This window comes from Ursus arctos, unplaced genomic scaffold (assembly GCF_023065955.2).
Source record: "Ursus arctos isolate Adak ecotype North America unplaced genomic scaffold, UrsArc2.0 scaffold_29, whole genome shotgun sequence".
NCBI classification, from domain to species: Eukaryota; Metazoa; Chordata; class Mammalia; order Carnivora; family Ursidae; genus Ursus; species Ursus arctos.
The window spans coordinates 10215492-10224397 of NW_026622974.1; positions in this window are offsets into that span (position 1 = coordinate 10215492).

Sequence of the window (8906 nt, forward strand, 5' to 3'; positions counted from 1 at the left end):
GAGTGGCTGCACCAGTTTGCAATCTCACAAACAGTGTGAAATGTTTCCCCTTTCTCCACACCTGCACCAACATCTGCTGTTTCCTGAGTCATTCATTCTAGCCATTCTGACATGTGTGAGGTGGCATCTCTTTAACATGAGTTAATACAGCATGCTTTCCCTCTCTGACCAGCCCTCCCTTCTTCCCAAGCACACTAAAATCTGGATGCTGCTTTTCTGGCTCCGTATTTTTATAATAACCACTGAAAACTGGTTAATCACTGTGAAGGTAACCGGGATCCTACCTTACAGCTGAATTCATGTGGCTCAGCTTTATTTTACTTCCCAGTTACCAACTTTCTATCACTTACTGCTTAAGAGCATTGTCTTTGGAAACCATCAGTTCTGGGAAATCCTGAGCTTCAATTTTCTCTTCTGTGAAATGTGGATTATCATATCAAGAACTTTGCTTTGAAAAGTGAGTGTCATGATATACATAAAACCCCTAATACAATGCCTGACAAATAATAACGAATAGAAATTATTAATATTTTTATTATGATCCTTTACAATGTGTAGTAGTTCGCTGAGTTCATAAGATCTTTCCATGAATGCATGTTGTTTGATTTTAAATTGCTAATTTTAGAAACGTTTGTAAGACCTGTTTTTACTTCCAGGTATCATAGGGAAAAAAAATCAGCATAATCTAATCAGAGATTCAAATGTTCAAGGTCCACTTCTACTGGAAATCTTCTGGCTAACTTTAAGAAAATGATCTAACATCTGGGCTGTTGTATCCTTATCAGCTTACTGACAGACATACATATTAGCCTGATAATTTTGTATTGCTCAATCATTCAATGGAATTGCATTAGATGACCCACAATCCATACTTCGATAGACCAAGATGCCACATATTCCTCCCTATCACTCTCCTTTCCCCACCCCCATTCACCCAACCCATAACCATCTTTGTTGCATCAGTGAAAGCAATGACAAAACCCACAATCATAAGTAGTTGAAAAGTTTGCCGCCATTTTTTCCCCTTGCTACTTACTAATGGAAAAGTACTGGGCCCTTTTTTGCAGGTGTTTTAAGACTGAGATGGCATAGTTCTAAGGTGTCTGTAGGAAGATCATGGTGTCCAGTTTCATAATCCTAGAACAAGGAAAAAGGTAATATTTAAAATAAAGATGGGAAGAATAAAGAGGTAATATCAATAATCTGTCACAAACTTAAACCTTAACTGTGTTTTAGTATTACCCCAATATTTTCCTGTATTTATTTGATCTCACCAATTAAGACCATAATATCCTTCTGAGATCAGATTATGTTTTAATGTCTTGGTATTTCTTTCAAATAACAAAAAAGTAGACTTCTTAAAGAAGTTCACTTGACTTCCTTAGAATATCACAACATATTTTCCAGACTCCCAAATCTTTACACGCTCTTTTAAAAAATTTTTTTAAAAAGATTTTATTTATTTATTTATTTATTTGAGAAGGAAAGAGAAAGAGAGAGAAAACACGATGGGGATAAGGGGAGAACAGAGGGAGAGGCACAAGCAGATTCCTAGCACTGAGCATGGAGCCCACAGCAGCTCCATCCCACAACCCTGAGATCATGACCTGCGCAAAATCAAGAATCCCCGCTTAAGGGACCGAGCCACCCAGGCACCTGCCGCCCCCCCTTCACCCCCGGAAAATATATATACTCTTTAGAAGATAATTTCTGTAAGTAGTCACCCACATAGTAAGCATTTACTACATGGATTTGGGGTCACACTTATATGTCTTCATGTCTTTTTCTGGAAGCCAGTAGATGACATATAGTCCAGAAGAGTCAATGGCCATAAGTCTAATTGTTTGCAATACACAGTTTCTAATAACTGTGTATTCAAAGCACAAATAAACTGAGGTTCTTCATTTGACCTCGTGAAGCCCTCATTTACAAATGACTTTAGGCTTCTGCTATGATTCAGAGCATTTCATGTAAATGTAATGATTACTCTTTTAAGACCCCTAGAGCTCCAATAGGATAAACATCGCCGAGAGGCACGTTGAAAGTCTTCGGTGCTTCGGGGATAATCAACAAAACTGAAAGCTGTCCATCTGCACTGAATCAGCGGATGTGCCCACCAGGGTGTCAGAAGAGGCACGGAGGACCAGAAGACCCCTCACCTCACAGATCTTTATCGTCTTCACCCCACCTCCCAGGCCTTGGTCATTTCCTTTCCCAGACTGCTTCCATTCTTACCCTGGCTCCAGAGCCCAGATCTTCCCCCACGGAGGACGGAGCCAGAGACTGGCTGCTGCCCGCTGCTTGGACAGCGAGAGTAAAATACCCAACCGAGCAGGTGTGAGCGACGATCGACGTCACGAGGCTTTGTGCCTTCAGCGCAGTCGTCAGCTCAGTGAATTCCCACGACTTCCTGGTCTCCCTGTGACGCCCCGCTGACAAAATCCTACACATCTTCCCTTGAGGAAAGGAAATGCCTGCTCACACACTTGAAAAGTAGGAAGAAAACGGAGATAATACTAGGATTCAAAGTGCACAGGGGGTGGTTGAAAAAGGAGGTGTTCCTTTTCAGATAAGAATTCCTGAATTAACACAGGCCAGAACTGAAAGAGCAGCTTGGTAAAGTCCCCAGGTAATTAAATTCACAATGCAACACTAGGGTAGTGCCGAAAGTGCATTCGGGGTTACATAAAATTGGCATTTTGTGGGTTTGCACATAAACACTAGCGTCCTTGCCCCTTTTGCCTTCCAAAACAGTTTTGTGGTTAAGAAATTCAGTAAGAGTATAGATCCTTTACCTCTCTGGTTACGTTTATTACGAAAAAATGAATTAAAAGAAGAAGAAGAAGAAGAAGAAGAAGAAGAAGAAGAAGAAGAAGAAGAAGAAGAAGAAGAAGAAAGGAGAAGGAGAAGGAGAAGGAGAAGGAGAAGAAGAAATTCAGTAAGAGTAACAAGAGCAGGTCTTAGGAAAATGCCCAGAATTCCTGATCCGAGGCTGATGGCTTCAAGTTCAGCCGGTATATCTAACACTGGATAAAGATGTACTGCCTGTCTTCACAGAGGGTAGATGAGCAATAGATGCATTTCCTTTATGCTTAGTTGTTTTCAAGATTTAAAGGAATGAGGGGCGCCTGGGTGCTTCAGTCCTTAAGCGTCTGCCTTCGGCTCAGGGCGTGATCCCGGCGATCGGGGATCGAGCCCCACATCAGGCTCCTCCGCTGAGAGCCTGCTTCTTCCTCTCCCACTCCCCCTGCTTGTGTTCCCTCTCTCGCTGGCTGTCTCTATCTCTGTCAAATAAATAAATAAATAAAATCTTTTTAAAAAAATTTAAAAAAGAAAACGGAAGTCTTAAAAAAAAAGATTTAAAGGAATGAATTAACTCATCACATAGAAGGCAGGTTTGGTGAAAAGATGACAAACCAGGGATCAACACCCATCACACATTAACTCTCTCTACCCCCTGCAAAGAGGCTTGAATTTTTCATTTCAACCTTTGAGACTCACCTATGCACAATTGTTAACTATAACAAATACCGTCTCCTAGTACCGAGTGTCATTTTCCCCTGGCAGTGTTAAAATTCCAAGAGATCAGTGCACAGACATTATTTTAGTTCTCTTTTACTGCTATTTCAGTACAAATACCACTAACAAAAATAATTTGGAATTTAGAAGTCATCCTAGCCTGCTTTACTCTTATGGTTCCATTCAAAGTTAACTTCTGACAGTCTGCCTTTCTGACTGTTTACAAAATCTATCCTTGGATCTGTCTTTCTCACCGCTATATTCATGGTTTCACTGTATCTTGCTTAGACTATTAATTTAACGTTTCAAATACTTATATCCACAAAATTGCTACTCACTTATTTATAAATAGAATTGCTTAGTTCATTATTTTTATTAGTGCAACACAATCGTCATCATGTAACAGTCTATAATTTACTATGAATATCCTATTTTTCATTCTGGGGGACACCATACCCGTAATTATTACTTGTTTACATAGATGATGTCAGAACAAGAGCACCTTAAGTGTTGTACTGATAGATATTGTGAGTAAATATATGAGAAATGGACTATATCTTTTTTGATTACTGCTATATGTCAAAAGCCTAGCATGATCTGAATTATTTAGGTAATAGTTTATAAATATTTGTTGAGAGAATAAATATTGACTTGTCCTAGATTCTTAGGGAATGTAGAGAAAAACACACATCATCTTTTTCCTCTAAGACTTATAGTACTGGTGGAAAAATGCACACATATGTACATTACCAAGTAGTTTAGTTTAGTGCTGAGTCATTGAAACAGGAAATATTTACAATAATTGGAAATTCTGAGTTAATATCATCTGGGTAAAAATTAGATGGTAGAGTGACATTTGCATTCCTTTGAAAAATGTATATGACTTGATCAGAAAAAAAGTTTTGGACACTTGTTTGGAAGGGCAGAAACAGACAAATCAATGTATCACAAGGTGTATGTAAGTCAGGATGATAGGCTGTTTAAAATTTTGGGATGGGGTGCCTGGGTGGCGCAGCCGTTAAGCGTCTGCCTTCGGCTCAGGGCATGATCCCGGAGTTCTGGGATCGAGCCCCACATCAGGCTCCTCCGCTGGGAGCCTGCTTCTTCCTCTCCCACTCCCCCTGCTTGTGTTCCCTCTCTCGCTGGCTGTCTCTATCTCTGTCAAATAAATAAATAAAATCTCTCCCTCTGCCACTCCTGCTCTTGTGCTCTCCTGCTCCCTCTTTCTCTGTCAAATAAATACTTTTTTAAAGTCTGTTTTGTGTAATATAAGTATTGCTATCCTGGATTTCTTTTGACATCCATTTGCATGATAAATGTTTCTCTATCCCCTCTCTTTCAATCTGCAGGTGTCTTTAGGTCTGAAATCAGTCTCTTGTAGGCAGCATATAGATGGGTCTTGTTTTTTTGTCCACTTTGACATCCTAAGTCTTGACTGGAGAGTTTAGTCCATTTACGTTCAATGTAATTATTGATAGATACACATTGATTGCCACTTTGATCGTTGTTTTATGTTTCATCTATAGATTTTCTCTGATCCTTTCTTCTCTTTCATGTTTTGTTGGCTTTCTTTAGTGATATACTTGGATTCTTTCTCTTTATTTTTTTGCATAGCTATTATGGTGTTTGATTTGTGGTTAACATTAGGTTACTATATAACATCTTCTAAATAAAACAGTCTATATTAACTATTGTGGACAATGCTGCTATGAACACTGGGGTGCATATGGCCCTTCTCTTCACTACGTCTGTATCTTTGGCATAAATGCCCAGTAGTGCGATTGCTGGATCATAGGGTAGCTCAATTTTTAACTTTTTAAGGGACCTCTGCATGTTTTCCAAAGTGGCTGTACCAACTTGCATTCCTACTAACAGTGTAAGAGGGATCCCCTTTCTCCACATCCTCTCCAACATTTGTTGTTTCCTGCCTTGTCCATTTTTGCCATTCTAACTGGTGTAAGATGGTATCTCAAGGTGGTTTCGATTTGAATTTCCCTGATGGCTAATGATTTTGAACATTTTTTCATGTGTCTGTTAGCCATTTGTATGTCTTCATTGAAAAAGTGTCTATTCATATCTTCTGCTCATTTATTGATTTGATTCACAATAGCTAAATCGTGGAAGGAGCCGAGATGCCCTTCAAAGGATGACTGGATTAAGAAGATGTGGTCCATATATACAATGGAATATTACTCAGCCATCAGAAAGAACGATTACACAACATTTGCAGCAACATGGACGGGACTGGAGGAGATTATGCTGAGTGAAATAAGTCAAGCAGAGAAAGATAATTATCATATGGTTTCACTCATTTATGGAATATAAGACATAGGAAGATCAGTAGGAGAAGGAAGGGAAGAATGAAGGGGGGGTAAACAGAAGGGGAATGAACCATGAGAGACTGTGGACTCTGGGAAACAAACTGAGGGCTTCAGAGGGGAGGGGGATGGGGGATTGGGATAAGCCGGTGATGGGTATTAAGGAGGGCACGTATTGCATGGTGCACTCGGTGTTATATGCAAGTAATTAATCATGGAACATTGCATCAAGAACTGGGGATGTACTGTATGGTGACTAATATAACAAAATAAATATTATAAAAAAATAAAAAATAAAAAAATCATCTGTGAAAACAAACCAAAAAAAAACAGTCTATATTAAGTCTATATTAAGTTGATGGTTGCTTAAGTTTGAAACTATTTTTATTCCTCTCCTCCCCATGTTTTAGGTATATGGTGTCATATATTACATCTTTTTATTTTATGAATGACCGATTTTTACTGAAAACTTATTTTTACTGCTTTTGTATTTTTTACTTTGCATAGTCTCACTTATGGTCTTTCTTTTCCACTCAAAGAGTCTCGCTTAATATTTCTTGTAGGACTGTATGATCTCCTTTAGATTTTGTTCATCTGAGAAACTCTTTATCTCTCCTATTATTCTGAATGATAGTCTTTCTGGATAGAATATTATTGGGTGCAGATTTTTTCCTTTCAGCACTTTTTTTTTTAATGATTTTATTTATTTATTTGACAGAGTTAGAGACAGCCAGCGAGAGAGGGAACACAAGCAGGGGGAGTGGGAGAGGAAGAAGCAGGCTCATAGCGGAGGAGCCTGATGTGGGGCTCAATCCCATAATGCCGGGATCACGCCCTGAGCCAAAGGCAGACGCTTAACCGCTGTGCCACCCAGGACCCCCTCCTTTCAGCACTTTGAATATATCATGCCAGTCTCTTCTGGCCTGCAAAGTTTCTGCTGAAAAACCCCCTGAGAGTCTTATGGACTTTCCCTTGTATGTAACTGTCTTCTTTTCTCTTGCTGCTTTAAAATTTTTTTCTTTATCACTACTCTTTGCCATTTTAATTACTATGTGTCTTGGTGTGGACCTCCTTGGATTGAATTTTGGGGGGAATCTGGATATCTTCCCCAGATTAAGGAAGTTTTCAGCTATTATTTCTTCAAATAAATTTTCTGCTCCCTTTTCTCTCTCTTCATCTTCTGAGATCCCTATAATGCAAATGTTATGCTTGATGGAGTCCCAGAGTTCTCTAAGCCTAATCTCAATTTGTATAATTTTCTTTCCTTTTCTTTGCCTGTCTTGGTTACTTTCCACTACTCTGTCTTTCAGTTTATTAATTTGTTCATCTGCTTCATCTATCCTGCTATTTTTTCCATCACACATACTTTTAATTTCATTTATTGTGTTCTTGATCTCTGATTGGTTCTTTTTATCTCTGTGTTAAGGGTCTCACTGATGCTCTCTACACTTTTCTCAAGCCTAGTGAGTATTTTTATGATTATTACTTTAAATTCTCCATCAGGCATATTATCTATATCTGTTTTGCTCAGGTCTCTTGCTGTGGTTTGGTCCTGTTCCCTTCATTTGGGACTTATTTCTGTGTGTCCTCATTTTGTCCAACTCTCTGTGTCTGTTTCTCTGTGTTAGGAAAGTTAGTTACTTCTCTTGCTCTAGACAATAATAGCCTTATGAAGAAGAGATCTCTGCATTGCAGTGTCCCCTGTCCCCCAAGGCCTGGTGCCTCAGGGAGTGTCTCCCATGTGTGTTGCATGTGCTCTGCTGTTGAGTCTTGGTTCATTTCCTTCAGTCCAGTTGTCCACAGAGATCTTCTTTGGCTATTATGGGCAGTATTTTGTCCCCAGAAAGGGTGAGGTGTGTTTTAACAAGGTGAGTAGTGGTATGCTTGTGAAAAGAGACCTGTCCTCACCGTAGTGGGGACTGAGGTCCAGCAAAACTGATGGTTCCATGCTGTATCTGCATGGGCTGTTTGTTGCACTGTCTCTTTAAGGCCAAAAACTCAGCTTCCTGCCTCAGGCTCCACCAGAGCCAGAACCCACTGATTTTTAAACTCCACACTTTAAGTTCCACTAGTTGTAAGAATTCATGAAATTCAGCCCCTATAGATTTCAAAGGCAAATGTAGTGGGATTTGTCCTCCCTATTCATGGCCTCCCCAGTGTGAAATCTGTTTTTTGCCTTTTTTCATGCTGCTGGCTCCCTCTCCTTTGTGGCCAGCCATGGCCCATTTCATTCACAGACCATGTCTTCACATGTCTTACATTCTTTGATGTGGCCTCTTCTTTAGTTGTGGTCTGTTCTGCCAATCTTTGGATCATTTTCTGGGTCATTTACACTGAGGGGAGTATTATCTATTTGTATCTGTGGGGTAAGCCAAGCTTAGGCTCCTCCTACTCTGCCATCTTCCCCCCTGGGGTTACATGCAGGCCATCCAGTGGGGAGCAAGATTGGAATCTAGGTCTCTGAAAACCTACCCGGTGCCCTTTTCCACTCTAAATGCTTTTATTTTCTTCTCTTTTCTTTTACTGCATTGGCAGTACACTTAAAATGGGAACAAAATGGTGCAAACTGATAGTTTTGCTTTATCCCTGAGACGGGATTCTGTTGAATTTTGTCAAGTGCATTTTTACGTATCTTTTGTGATGATCACATGATATATTTATTTTGATATGGTACATGACATTAATTGATTTTTGAATATTGAAACATTTCATTCCTGTGATAACCTCACTTGATCATGGTATGTAATTGTTTTTATATGTTGCATCTATGTTCATGAGAAATAATAGTCTGTAGTTTTCTTTTCTTGTGATATCTTTGTCTTGCTATGGCATAATTTAATGCTATCCTGAGTTGGGAAATAGTTCTCCTGTTTTCTGTCATGACATAAACAAATACTATCCTGAAATTGCAAGATATGCTTTATAGATTTAAGGTACATCCATAATCTAGTGAAATTTAACTCAATCTCTCTTCTAGTCAATAGTCTTTTAACCGGTTTCTTGCTGGCACTCTTGTTCTCTTACAGTTTATACCTCATCACTATCTTCTTCAATATATTCTCATGGCTT